Raw genomic sequence first — 15,837 nt, 5'->3', positions numbered from 1 at the left:
TTTCCATTATTTTTAAATGTATTTCCATCCATTGTTTTATCTCTACCTTTTAGCCTATTTTGATGCCCCCCCCACCCCACACCCACTAGGGCTATCTGTCACTTGCTCGTCCTGCTTTCTAACCTTAATGCCCCTATTAGCACATTTCTTAGCTAATATCACCACAGTCAACACCTCTTTGTCCTTTTGTCTATGAAATCTTTTGACAATCTCCACCTATCACTGGCCCTCTATCCAGCTCTACCTGTCCCACCACACCCCCCCCTCCCTTAAACCAGCTTATATTTCACCTCTTTTCTATTTTTACATAGTTCTGATGAAGAGTCACTCGGACTCAAAATGTTAACTGTATCCACTCCGCAGATGGTGTCAGACCTGCTGAGTTTTTCCAGGTATTTTTGTTTTTGATCAAGATTCTGAGGGGGCTTGAAAGGGTAGATGTTGAGAAGATGTTTCCACTAATGGGGGAATCTCGAACTAGGGGACAAAGTTACAGAATAAGGGGACACTCATTTAAAACTGAGATGAGAAGGAATTTCTTCTCTCAGAGGGTACTGAATGTCTGGAATTTTTACTCCAGAGAGCTGTGGAGGCTAGATCACTGAAAGTAATTAAAGAGGACGTGGATAGATGTTTTAAATATCAGGGAGTTGAGAGCTATGAGGAGCTGGCACGAAAAAGGAGTTGAAGCCTGGGGCAGGTCAGCCATGATCTTATTGAATGGTGGGGAAGGCTTGAGGGGCCGAATGGCCTACTCCTTATCCTATTGTTCGTGTTCTTATGTTCTTTATGGGATAGCGATATGACACACTAGAAGGGAGATGTGTCATACCATCCAATCTTAGTTTCATTTTCACTTTTGAGCAGCTCTGCTGCTGATGTCTTCAAGCTTTCTACCAATAGTCATTTGGCAGTACAGAACTTGAGTATCACTGAAAAAAAGGACACATGTCAAAGCTTTTTATCTTGCACTCATCAGGACATTCGCAAGAATACCAAATATTAAAAGAACAACAACAATAAGTCCTGTGAAGAGAATGCACCAGTTAACTGATAAATGACATTTAACTGCCAAGCTTTTCTTAAATTCAAACCAGTCAGGTTGACTCTGAATGGTCAAGGCATTGCCCTGGGGAATGAACCAGCGAATGGCTGTTGCCTATTTTGTTCAGTTGAAACAGGCACAATGTGCATACATGTTCTTTCTGTCTGCAAAGAACAGGGCTCAGTGTATTAACATATGTAGCTTCTAGCTTGCAAAAATGTGCCACACTATGAGGCTCGACTGATAATCTTAAATTGGTTGTCAGCATAATTTTACTCATTTGTGTGAGAGGCAGCATGCCATTTTATCTTGAGGGCAGCGTCCTGTTAGTGGCAAACATCACTTGTGTTGCTACTGCATAGTAGCAGCGTGAAACAGCTAGCTTCACCTGTTGCTCAAAGTTTTCAGCTACCTTACCCTTCCAGGGTTATCTGAAGCATACTGGGCACTTTTAGGGTCAAAAGTGATGGCTTTAGGCCCATTCATGAGTTTGCTTGATATACAGTAAGCAATGATCTGATCAGAGTAGCCATTATCTCGCAGGATAGTTTTGATGCGATCTATGTCGGCATCAAGCTTGCATGGTGAGAATATGGCTTGGGCCCTATTTACGAGGTTGCCAATAAGGCCAATTTTGTAGTGTGTAGAACTATAGGAATCCCAATGCCTATATTGACCAGTGAAGGTGGGCTTATGGTAGATGGTGGTAGGGAACCCCCTGGCATATATCTCAACTATATATATAGTCAAGGAAAGGGGCTAATTTGACCTCTCCATTTCAAAGATGGACTTGAGTGCAGGATGGAGCTCATTAAGATGTGTAAGGAAATTTTTACATGCAGCTGCGGATTCAAATACAGCAAATGTATCATCTACATTTTGGAAATATGCAAGGGGTAGGAGGTTAGGAGGATGTGTTTCTCATGGAACCCAACAAAGATGTTTGCAAGAGCTGGACCTAGAGCAGTCCCAGGGCAACATCATTTCTTTGGGTACACATTTTTATTTTATTCATTCAGGGAATGTGGGTTTCGCTGGCTGGGCCAACATTTAAGGCCCATTCCTAGTTGCCCTTGAGAAGGTGGTGGTGAGCTGCCTTCTTGAACCACTGCAGTCCATGTGGTGTAGATACACCCAGAGTGCTGTTAGGAAGGGAGTTCCAGGATTTTGGCCCAGTGACAGTGAAGGAACGGTGATATATTTCCAAGTCAGGATGGTGAGTGACTTGGAGGGGAACTTCCAGGTGGTGTTCCCATCTATCTGTTGCTCTTGTCCTTCTAGAGGGTAGTGGTCATGGGTTTGGAAGGTGTGTCTAAGAAGCATAGGTGAATTCCTACGATGCATCTTGTAGATGGTACACACTGCTGTTGCTGTGTGTGGGTAGTGGAGGGAGTGAATGCTTGTGGATGTATTGCCAACCAAGTCGACAGGCTTTGGGGAGTCAGGAGGTGAGTTACTCATTGCAGGGTTCCTAGCCTCTGACCTGCTCTTGTAGCCACAATATTAATATGGCTAGTCCAGTTCAGTTTCTGGTCAATGGTAACCCCCAGAATGTTGATGGTGGGGATCCAGTGACGCCAATGCCATTGAACATCAAGCGGCGATGGTTAGATTCTCTTTTGTCGGCGATGGTCATTACCTGGCACTTGTGTGACATGAAGGTTACTTGCCACTTGTCAACCCGAGATTGGATATTGTCCAGGTCTTGCTGCTTTTGGACATGGACTGTTTCAGTATTTGAGGAGTCGCGAATGGTGCTGAACATTGTGCAATCATCAGCGAATATCCCCACTTCTGACCTTATGATGGAAGGAAGGTCATTGATGAAGCAGCTCAAGATGGTTGAGCCTAGGAAACTACCCTGAGGAACTCCTGCAGTGATGTCCTGGAGCAGAGATGACTGACCTCTAACAACCACAACCATCTTCCTTTGTGCTAAGTATGACTCCAACCAGTGGAGAGTTTTTGTCCTGATTCCCATTGACTCCAGTTTTGCTAGGGCTCCTTGATGCCACACTCGGTCAAATGCTGCCTTGGTATCAAGACCAGTCACTCTCACCTCACCTCAGGAGCTCAGCTCTTTTGTCCGTGTTTGAACCAAGGCTGTAATAAGGTCAGGAGCTGAGTGGCCCTGGCAGAACCCAAACTGGGCATCAGTGAGCAGGTTATTGCTAAGCAAGTGCTGTTTAATCGCACTGTTGATGACCCCTTCCATCACTTTACTGATAATCAAGAGTAGACTGATGAGGCGGGAATTGGCCAGATTGGATTTGTCCTGCTTTTTGTGTACATGACATACATGGGCACTTTTCCACATAGTCTGGAAGATGCCAGTGTTTAGCTGAACTGGAATAGCTTGGCTCGGGGCGTGATGAGTTCTGGAGCACGAGTCCGGTACTATTGCCAGAATATTTTCAGAGCCCAGAGTCTTTGCACTATTCAGCACCTACAGCCATTTCTTTTTTTAATGTGGAGTGAATTGAATTGGCTGAAGACTGGCCTTGAAAGCTGGGTACCTCCACAGGAGGCCAGGATGGATCATCCACTCGGCTCTTCTGGCTGAAGATTGCAGCAAATGCTTCAGCTTTGTCTTTTTGCACTGATGTGTTGGGTTCCTCCATCATTGAGGATAGGGAGATTTGTGGATCCTCTTCCTCCAGTGAGTTATTTAATTGTCCTTCAACATTCACATTCGGATGTGGCAGGACGGCAGAACTTAGATCTGATCCGTTGGTTGTGGGATCGCTTAGCTCTGTCTGTTTAGCACACAAGTAGTCCTGTGTTGTAGCTTCACCAGGTTGACAGTGCATTTTTCGATATGCCTGATGCTGCTCCTGGCATGCCCTCCTGCACTCTTCATTGAACCAAGATTGATCCCCTGGCTTGATGCCATGAGGCCACGTTGAGGGCTCCCAAGGCAACTCCCTCCCGACTGTATTCCACTGTGCTGCCACCTTTACTGTGTCTGTCCTGCCAGCAGGACAGGACATAGCCAGGGATAGTGATGGTGGTAAAACAAAAACAGAATTACCTGGAAAAACTCAGCAGGTCTGGCAGCATCGGCGGAGAAGAAAAGAGTTGACGTTTCGAGTCCTCATGACCCTTCGACAGAACTTGAGTTGGACTCGAACTCAAGTTCTGTCGAAGGGTCATGAGGACTCGAAACGTCAACTCTTTTCTTCTCCGCCGATGCTGCCAGACCTGCTGAGTTTTTCCAGGTAATTCTGTTTTTGTTTTGGATTTCCAGCATCTGCAGTTTTTTTGTTTTTATCATAGTGATGGTGGTGTCTGGGACATTATCTGTAAGAAATGATTCCGTGAGAATGAATATGTCAGGCTTGACCACAGCTCTCCCAATTTTGGCACTTGCCCCCAGATTTTAGTAAGGAGGACTTTGCAGGGTTGACAGGGCTGATTTTGCCGTTGTCATTTGTGGTGCCTAGGTCGGTGCCAGGTGGTACGTTCGGGTTAATTCCTTTTAGGCTTTGTTGTGATTTGATTCAACTTGCTAGGCAGGAGTCACATGTAGGCCAGACCAGGATGACAGATTTCCTTCCCTAAAGGACATTAGTGAAACAGATGGGTCTTTACAACAATCAACAATGGTTTCATGGTCATCATTGGATTTTTAATTCTAGATTTTTATTGAGTTTAAATTCCACCATCTGCCATGGCGGGATTCAAACCCAGATCCCCAGAGCATTACTCTGGGCCTCTGACATACTAGTCCAGTGACAATACCACTATGCCATCATATTAAAACTGAACTCAGCTGTGCAAGTTGCTGAGTTCATAAGTTCAATGAATACTGATTCACACAATGGTGACAGGTCTAGGTCATCGTGATATAGTGCTACAGTGCAATTGTCTATTGCTTCCTTGAGAGGTACATTGATGAATAGGCTAGCAATGTCAAATGAGCACATGGACTTGGCATTGCTTTAAATTGACAAGTTCTGTATGGTCTTCACAAATGTGAAGGAATCCTTCACCTTGTATGTGGAAAGTTTGCTCAAAACTGGTTGTAGCAACTCACCCAACCATTTGGCCAATTCATGTTGTGCAGAACCGGTCATAGAAAAGATAGGATGTAAAGGGACATCACTTTTGTGTGTCTTGGGCAACCTATACATAAGCAGATGCAGTGAGCTATGAGGACAAATCCTTATCATATATACCAACTGACAGCTCATTGTGTCACACAAGTCCAACAGGCTTGTTTTTTTAGTTTGCTTTTGAGCAAGACTGTCCGCTCATTCTGAGCAGCAGGTCCAATGAATACAAATTTGTACCCATCATTAAGAATGGTGTGCATTTTGTTGATATGGTCACGCTTGTTAAGGATGATAATTCCAGTCCCTTTGTCAGGTTTACAGACATGAATGTCTGGGTTGGCCTTGAGGGCTCAAGATGCTACCAGATTTTCACGTTGCACGTGAAAATCAGCCAAGTCATTCAGAGTCCCGCAATATGCATACACTAGGTCAGCTGGGCTTGCTTTCAAGGATTCAGCGTCTTCTGTGGGTCCTGTTTGTGGCAGGATAACTGGGAGTAGAGGATTTTGAACTCAGCAAATACCTCTCCCCGTTTCATGTGGGATGGAGGCACACCAAAATTGAAACCATGCACGACAACGAACCCCTTGCTTTCAGAGAGTGCATGGTCAAGAGATTTACTACATGTTTGGTGGCATTGTTAATTGTTTCAACATGAATTTTTTTTCAGCGATACTTTCTACCTGTGTATAAGTGTTCCCATGTGCCTAGCCTAAATAAATGAACCCACAACATGTTTAGACAATCCCTTATGAGCAGTGCTTTTATCTAATTATAAGCGCACGACATGGTGCACAGCCATGGTCAAACAGCCTGGCAGCAAGGTTAAGTACAGGTACAACATGGTGAACAGCCTTAGATTGTGCTACATGGCATGAGATGACCCTCAATATTTTGAGAAAATTGTAAGAGATTCGCAGCATTGGAGGGTGTTGAAAATACAGTGAGTGACTGTGCAGAAAAGCTTTGAAGTCACAGTGCCAAGACAGTGCTCAAACAAAGAGCTGGTAAGCAGATGGGTCCCTTATGGTGAGATTGCAGCACACAGCCAGTCAGTTCATTGAGTGGGGCGGTGCTTTAAGTGGACCAGCACCGGGTTAGCTGTCGAGAAAGGCAAGTGACCAGGGTGGGAGCCAGATTGATAGCAAGTGAGGGAGAATCCAACAAAACCAAAAACAACAAATATAGTCATAAAAATCAGGCCAGAGAAGGTTGCGATTATAACGGGCGGAGCTCCAGAAAAGCACGTGAAAGCAGCTACAGTGACGCTCATCCCAGGTACTATAGGAGTCAAAAGGATATTATCAGAATGTCCACAAAATTCCCCAGTTTGAAATAGGATGCAGCTGACCTACAATCCAAATTCAAAGTGTTCAAACAACGTACAGTGCTATGATTTCTTGATTCATGTGTATCTGAACCAGACAAGCAAGCCATAAAAATTCACCTAGCAATTGGAAATGAAGGTCTACACAGGCTGAACATGTCAGGATTAACAGAAGAAGAGCTAAATGATCCCCAAGAGATATGGACTATATTGGAAGACCGGTTTAGAATCAAGTTAAACTTCTGTATCTATCAACTAGAGTTCATGTCATTTCGACGACAACCTACAGAATCACTAGACGACTTCATCAGTAGATGCAGAAAAAGGGGTATGTACTGTGATTTTTCAAACACAGAGCTAGCAAACAGAATTGTCCACTCCCATGGAAACATTCCAGAAAAATCTGCTAGACCAGCGCAAAACGCACAGCATTGCAAAAGCTACTCAAGGGTGGACATAAGTACAAAGTGATCCTCACTGGTCGATGAAGACTACAGGTCCTAAGTACAACCCAAATTGTTGACGCACACTATAACATTCAAACCTAGCAAAACATGTGGAAGGTGTGGCCTTCTGCATGCACCAAGGAAATGCCCAGAATTCCATCAATTCGGTAAGGCATGTGACAGAAAGGGCTATTGGCAGCAGACAAAAGCAAAAGCTGATTTTTTTTTTATTCATTCACAGGACATGAGCTTCACTGGCCCTTGTTCAGGAGAGTCAACCACATTTCTTGGGTCTGGAGTCACATGTGGGCCAGGCCAGGTAAGGATGGCAGATTTCCTTCACTAAAGGACATTAATGAACCAGATGGGTTTTTACAACAATCGACTATGGTTTCATTAGACTTTTAACTCCAGATTTTTACTGAATTCAAATTACACCATCTGCCATGGTGGGATTCAAACCCAGGTCCTCGAAGCATTACCCTGGGGCAATACCACTATGCCATCACCTCCCCTGATGCCGTACAAAGAACCATGCACTGATCCAAACAGATCATAAACAACGGGTACCTTCAAGTAATAAGAATGACCATCCGGTATAATATCAGAAACATATACATGAGGCGACTGACAAACCAAAACATGACAGTGATATGCACGATGAGATGAAGAGTGGTGAACAGATGTTTCACACCATCAATCTCATGGAAAACATAAATGCTGTTACACCATCCAAGGTGTTTGCCAAGATTCAAATTATCTAATCTAAGAAAGTTGGAAACTATTCATTATTGGTCAAGATTGACACAGGGGCAAGTGCTAACATCCCACTTCTATGGATTCTAAAGGATATGTATCCACAGACATGGAAGACTCAGGTGAAAACTACTACTATGCAACTTTTGGTGTACAATGGTTCACTTATTCCATGTGCAGGGCCATAGTCCTGGAGTGCAAGTACAACCAATCCTCCTGGGTGTCACAGATGTTCTACATTGTGGAAACTAAAGGCCCAGAGATCATAGGTCAACTGCATGCCATGATCTTGCACTAGTGACAATCCATGGAATTTGTCAGACCTCACACAGCGGATCAACCTCTGAAACTACTATCATCTGAGATCATGGCTTAATATCAAAATATCCAGAATGCTCCGACAAAATTCGCAGTTTCAAAGGAGTTGCAACATTACACTTTCAGGAGAATGCAAGTCCATCAATTGATCTGGAACATTTTGCATAACACAAATGCCAGCAGCTACAAAAAGAAACGGCAAAAGGTTCTACACTACAGAAACTATGTAAAACCATCTTTCAAGGATGGCCTGATTCTATTCACCATGCTCAGACAGGCAGGTCATCATACTTGAATCTTTGTGACCTGATATTCTTCAGCAACTTTATCACTCACACATGGGTGTAGATCGGATGAGAAGATTAGCAAGAGATTCAGTCTATCAGCCAGGTATGAACAATGACATTGAAGTCATCTTCAAGAAGTATGAGGAATGTCAAGAGTATATGCCAAGTCAGCACAAGCAACCACTGATTCCACATGAAATTCCAACCTATCCTTTGTCCAAGATCACATTCAACCTCTTTTATGTCCATGGCACTGACTTCATCGTTATTATTTGACAATTGCACAATACATTAAACACAACTGTTGCACACACTCTAAGTGCCATTTTCAGTTTACTTGGTGTGCCTGGAGAGACCATTGTGGATAATGGTCCGTAGTTTCTTCATAAACCATTTCAGGATATGTGTGAGAAGTGGAATATCGATCACACTACTTCTTCTCCTCATTACCCCAGATCTAACTGGCCTAGCTGAATGAATGATCTGTGCAATGAAATCCCTTATTCTCAAATGTAGCCAGACCAAGCAAGATCTGCACATTGCAATGTTACATCTGAGAGCGACACCTTTAAGTGCAACCATTCCATCACCAGTAGATCTCATGTTTGGCAGACCAGTGTGTACCAATTTACCTACTGTTATCCATTCTATTCTCTCAAAAACTAGTCAGCAACTTTTAAAACTGAAAGAGAAGATGACCAATGTGCACTACAAAAATGCAGGTACAGAATTGCCATGTTTAGAGTTGGGGCAACAAGCTCAAATCCAGGATACCACAAAAGGTAAGTGGCAACAAGCCAAGGTGACAAGGACTTGTTCATAACCAAGGTCTCTGAATTCATTACACATAAAAGTGCAATGGTGAGGTGTAACCAGGGACAAACCAGACATATTCCAGCTTCTCAACCATCATACAGTCCTATTGCATCTAGGACAAGATCCTAAATACACCCAGGAACACCATCCAAGAGTGACAATCCCACAGATCACTGTGAGCAATTAAAGAAAACTCCAGGCATAAGTATGATTACAAGATCTGGGAATGCCAGCAGCTTACCTATGCTTTAGAGACTCAGATTCATCAGTTCTATACACATACGTAATGGTAACTAAACATGAACATGTATTGTAAATAGTTATAGTTCTTTGAGGGGGGTGGAAGTATATTTAAAAGAAAGGGGATGTTGCAATATACCTTTAAGGGATGGTAGCATGACATCACTAGAAGGGAGGTGTGTCATGTGATTAGTTTCACTTTTGCTTTTGAGCAGAGCACACACACAGCTCTGCTGCTGATGTCTTCAAGCTTTCTATCTACATATAAATGTTCATATGTGCTTAGTCTAAATAAATGAACCCAAGTGTTTACACAATTGCTTATGAATGATTGGAATTTTGGAAAGTAGTCACCAATGCATCCATTATCTCTACAACAACCTCTTTCAACACTCTGGGATACCGAATACCAGGTCCCAGGGACATATCAACTTTCAGTCCTATTAATTTCATCAATACAACCTTCTTTCTTATATTAATTTCCTTTAACTCCTCATTCTCTCTAGTCCCTTGGATCTCTAAAGCTAGGAGATTTCCTATATCCTCCTCAGTGAAAACAGACATAAAGTAATCATTTAGCGTCTCTGCCATTTCTCTATTCCTCATTGTGAATTCTCCTGAATCTGCCTCTAAGAAACTGCCTGGGAAACCAGGGGATTGGGAAGCCAACAAAGACCAACAGAGAACAACTAAAAAAGAAATAAGGAGGGAGAAGATTAAATATGAGGGTAAATTATCCACTAATATAAAAGAAGATTGCAAGAGTTTTTTTAGATAAATAAAAGGTAAGAGAGAGGCAAAAGTGGACATTGTGCCACTGGAAAATGACGCTGGAGAAGTAGTAGTGGGGAACAAAGAAATGGCGGAGGAACTGAATAGGTACTTTGTGTCAGTTTTCACAGTGGAAGACACGAGTGACATCCCCAAAGTTCAAGAGAGTCGGGGGGGGGGGGGGCAAAGGTGACCATGGTGGCCATTACCAAGGAGAAGGTGCTAGGAAGACTGAAAGGTTTGCTAATGCTGCTTCGGGGCGTTTAAACTAGATTTGCAGGGGGGAGGGGAACCAGAGTGTTAGAGCAGATAGTGAGGTGGAGGAGGATAAAGGTCAAGCGAGTAATGCATGTATAGACAGAAATCAAGGGTCCGTACGTGATAGAAATGTTCTCAGGTGCATCTATTTCAATGCAAGGAGTATTGTTGGAAAGGTAGATGAGCTTAGGGCGTGGATTAGCACGTGGGATTACGACATTATTGCTATTAGTGAGACTTGGTTGCAGGTGGGGCAGGACTGGCAGCTCAGTGTTCCGGGGTTCCGTTGTTTCAGACATGATAGAGGGGGATGGATGAAATGGGGAGGAGTGGCATTACTAGTCAGGGAAAATATCACAGCTGTGCGTAAGCAGGACAGCCCGGAGGGCTCGTCTACAGAGGCCATATGGGTGGAGCTGAAGAATGGGAAAGTTGTGACCACACTAATAGGGTTGTATTATAGACCGCCCAATAGTCAGAGAGAATTGGAGGAGCAAATCTGTAGAGAGATAGCAGACCAATGTAAGAAACAGAAAGTTGTGATAGTAGGAGATTTTAACTTTCCACATATTGACTGGGATTCCCATACTGTAAAAGGGCTGGATGGCTTGGATTTTGTCAAATGTGTTCAGGAAAGTTTTCTAAATCAATATGTAGAGGTACCAACGAGAGAGGATGCAATACTTGATCTTCTATTAGGGAACCAGACAGGTCAGGTGACAGAAATATGTGTAGGCGAACATTTTGGGTCCAGTGACCATAATGTCATTAGTTTTAAGTTAATTATGGATAAGGATAGGTCTGGTCCTCGAGTTGAAATTCTAGATTGGAAAAAGGCCAATTTTGTGGAAATGAGAAAGGATCTAGGAAGAGTGGATTGGCATAAGTTGTTTTCTGGCAAGGATGTGTTCAGTAAGTGGAAGGCATTCAAAGGCGAAATTTTGAGAGTGCAGAGTTTGCATGTTCCTGTCAGGATTAAAGGCAAAGTTAACAGGCATAGGGAACCTTGGTTTTCAAAGGATATTAGCGATCTGGTTAAGAAGAAGAGAGAGGTATATAGCAGGTATAGGCAACAAGAAGCAAAAGAGATACTTGTAGAGTATAGAAAATGTAAGAAAATACTAAAAAAAGGAAAGCAGGAAGGCAAAAAGAAGACATGAGGTTGCTTTGGCAGATAATTTGAAGGTAAAACCGAAGGGTTTCTACACGTATATTAATAGCAAAAGGATAGTAAGGGACACAATTGGACCCCTTGGAGATCAGAGTGGTCATCTATGTGTGGAGCCTCACAAGATGGGGGAGATCTTAAACAGTTTTTTTGCATCAGTATTTACTTAAGAAACTGGCATAGTGTATAAGGAAGGAACATGCAGTAGTTTCATGGAGCATATAGAGATTAAAGAGGAGAAGGTGCTTGCTGCCTTACAGCGAATAAAGGTAGATGAATCCCCCGGGCCTGACATGATATTCCCTCGGACCTTGCAGGAGACTAGTGGAGAAATTGCAGGGGCCCTGGCAGAAATATTTAAAATGTCCTTAGCCACGGGTGAGGTGCCGGAGGATTGGAGGGTAGCTCATGTTGTTCCGTTGTTTAAAAAAGGCTCCAAAAGTAAACCAGGTAATTACAGCCAGTGAGTCTGACGTCAGTAGTAGGTAAATTATTGGAAGGTGTTCTGAGAGATCGGATATATAATTATTTGGACAGCCAAGGGCTGATTAAGGATAGTCAGTATGGCTTTGTGCATGGTAGGTCGTGTTTAACGAACCTTGTAGAGTTTTTCAAGGAGGTTACCAAGAAAGTTGATGAAGGAAAGACTGTGGATGTTGTCTACATGGACTTTAAAAAGGCCTTTGACAAGGTCCCACATGGGAGGTTAGTTCAGAAGGTTCAGACACTTGGTATCCATGGAGAGGTTGTAAACTGGATTTGAAATTGGCTGTGTGGGAGAAGACAGAGAGTGGTAATGGATGATTGCTTCTCAGACTGGAGGTCTGTGACTAGTGGTGTGTCTCAGGGATCTGTGCTGGGACCATTGTTGTTTGTTGTCTATATCAATGATTTGGATGATGATGTGGTGAATTGGATCAGCAAGTTTGCTGATGACACTAAGATGGGAGGCACAGTGGACAGCGAGGAAGGCTTTCAAAGCTTGCAGAGAGAGCTGGACCAACTGGAAAAATGGGCCAGAAAATGGCAGATGGAACTTAATGCGGAAAAGTGTGAGGTGTTACATTTTGGAAGGACAAACCAAGGTAGGACATACACAGTAAATGGTAGGGCACTGAGGAGTGCGGAGGAACAAAGGGATCTGGGAGTTCAGATACATAGTTCCCTGAAAGTGGCGTCACAGGTAGACAAGGTTGTAAAGAAAGCTTTTGGCATACTGGCCTTTATAAATCAAAGTATTGAGAATAGGAGTTGGGATGTCATGGTGAGGTTGTATAAGACATTGGTGAGGCCAACTTTGGAGTATTGTGTACAGTTCTGGTCACCTAACTACAGGAAGGATATCAGTAAGATTGAGAGAGTGCAGAGAAGATTTACTAGGAGGTTGCCGGGTCTTAAGGAGTTGAGTTACAGGGAAAGATTAAACAGGTTAGGACTTTATTCCTTGGAGCGTAGAAGAATGAGGGGAGCTATGATAGAAGTTTACAAAATTATGAGGGGTATAGACAGAGTAAATGCAAGTAGGCTTTTTCCACTTAGATTAGGAGAAATAAACATGAGAGGATATGGCTTTAGGGTGAAAGGGGAAAGGTTTAGGGGGAACATTAGGGGGAACTTCTTCATTCAGAGAGTGGTGAGAGCATGGAACGAGCTACCATCTGACATGGTAAATGCGGGCTTACTCTTAAGTTTTAAGAATAAATTAGATAGATATATGGATGGGAGAGGTTTGGAGGGTTATGGACTAGGTGCAGGTCAATGGGACTAGCAGAATAATATTTTGGCACAGACTAGAAGGGCCGAATGGCCTGTTTTCTGTACTGTAGTGTTCTATGATTCTATGGTCTGAAGGTGGATAAATCACCTGGACCAGATGGATTACACCCCAGAGTTCTGAAGGAGATAGCTGAAGAGATAGTGGATCGTTAGTGGCGATCTTTCAGGAATCACGGGAGTCAGGAAGGGTCCCAGAAGACTGGAAAATCACTAATGTAACCCCCCTATTTAAGAAGGGAGTGAGGCAAATGACGGGAAATTACAAGCCGATTAGCCTGACCTCAGTCATTGGTAAGATTTTAGTGTCCATTAATAGGGATGAGATTTCAGAATACTTGGAAGTGCATGGTAAAATCGGGCAAAGTCAGCAATGGTTTCATCAAGGAGAGGTCATGCCTGACAAATCTGTTAGAATTCTTTGAGTAGGTAATGAGTACGTTAGACAAAGGAGAGCCAATGGATGTTATCTACTTGGACTTCCAGGAGGCCTTTGACAAGGTGCCGCACAGGAGGCTGCTCAGTAAGATAAGAGCCCATGGTGTTAGAGGCAAGGTACTAGCATGGATAGAAGATTGGCTGTCTGGCAGGAGGCAGAGAGTAGGGATAAGGAGGTCCTTCTCAGGATGGTGGCCGGTGACTAGTGGAGTTCCGCAGGGGTCAGTGTTGGGACCACAATTTTTCACTTTATGCATTAATGATCTAGATGAAGGAACTGAGAGCATCCTGGCTAAGTTTGCAGATGATACAAAGATAGGTGAAGGGACAGGTAATATTGAGAAGGCGGGGAGGCTGCAGAAGGATTTGGACAGGTTAAGAGAATAGGCAAAGAAATGGCAGATGGAATATAACATGGGGAAGTGTGAGGTTATGCACTTTGGTAGGAAGAATAGAGGCATAGACTATTTTCTAAATGAGGAGAGAATTCAGAAGTCTGGAGTGCCAAAGGACTTGGGAGTCCTAGTCCAGGATTCTCTTAAGGTTAACTTGCAGGCTGAGTCAGTAGTTAGGAAGGCAAATGCAATGTTGGCATTTATTTCAAGAGGACTAGGATATAAAAGCAGGGATGTGCTGTTGAGGCTTTATAAGGCTCTGGTCAGACCACATTTAGAATATTGTGAGCAATTTTGGGCCCTGTATCTCAGGAAGGATGTGCTGGCCCTGGAGAGGGTCCAGAGGAGGTTCACGAGAATGATCTCAGGAATGAAAGGCTTAACATATGAGGAAAGTTTGAGGACTCTGGGTCTATACTCGATGGAGTTTAGAAGGATGAGGAGGGATCTAATTGAAACTTACAGAATACTGAGAGGCCTGGATAAAGTGGACGTGGGAAAGATGTTTCCATTAGAGGAGAGACTAGGACCCGAGGGCACAACCTCAGAGTAAAGGGAAGACTTTTTAGAACAGAGATGAGGAGAAACTTCTTTAGCCAGAGAGTGGTGAATCTATGGAATTCATTGCCACAGAAGGCTGTGGAGGCCAGGTCATTGAGTGTATTTAAGACCGAGATAGATAGGTTCTTGATTGTTAAGGGGATCAAAGGTTATGGGAGAAGGCAGGAGAAAGGGGTTGAGAAACTTATCAGCCATGATTGAATGGCGGAGCTGACCAGATGGGCTGAATGGTCTAATTTCTGCTCCTATGTCTTATGGTCTCATGGGTAATGGACCCACTTTTGTCTTGGCCAAACGCTTCATTTTTACATACCTATAGAAGCTCTTACAGTCTGTCTTTATGGTTTTTGCTAGATTGCATTCATATTCTATTCTCCCCTTTCTTTACCAGTTTCTTGGTCTTCCTTTGCTGTATTCGAAAAGCCTCCCAAGCTATTTACTACTATTTCTGGCAACTTTATAAGCCTTTTCTTTTAATCTTATACAATACTTAACTTCCTTTGTCAGCCATGCTTGACTGACTTTTTTGGGTTTTTGCACCTGGAAGGAATGTATAGGTGCTTTAAGCTATGTAATAGCTCTTTGAAGATTATCCATTGCCTGCGTACCATGTATTTTCAATATATTTTCTCAATCCACCTTAGCCAATTTGTCCCTCATGTCTACCATGCCCCACATTACTACTACTGTTTGGTGGCCTATAAATAACTCCAACCAATGTCTGCTGCCCTTTGCTGTTTCTTCGCTCCACCCAAACAGATTCCACACATTGTGCTTCCGATCTGAGATCCTCCCTTACTAATGCACCATCTCTTAATATCAGCACAACTCCACCTTCTTTCCCTTCTTCTCTGTCCTTCTTAAATGTCGAATATCCTTGCATATTCAGTTCCCAGTCTTGGTCACCATGCAGCCATGTTTAGGTAATGGCAATTATATCAGACCCATTTACCTCTATTTGTGCCTTTAGATTATCTACCTTATTGTGAATGCTGGGTGCATTCAGGTAGAGTGCCCTTAACCTTGTCTTTCTGACATCATTCCGCATTCGAAGCATACTCAATACTCTGCTTTGTTTCTCCTGCCTTCTAGTCTCACTACTACTTCCTGTTACCAACTTCACTTCCTTCCAATTTGGGCCACCCCTCAGGTTCCCACCCCCCTGACAAGCTAGTTTAAACCC

Source organism: Carcharodon carcharias, chromosome 3, assembly GCF_017639515.1.
Source record: "Carcharodon carcharias isolate sCarCar2 chromosome 3, sCarCar2.pri, whole genome shotgun sequence".
Classification (NCBI taxonomy): Eukaryota; Metazoa; Chordata; class Chondrichthyes; order Lamniformes; family Lamnidae; genus Carcharodon; species Carcharodon carcharias.
This window is presented reverse-complemented; position numbering follows the sequence as displayed.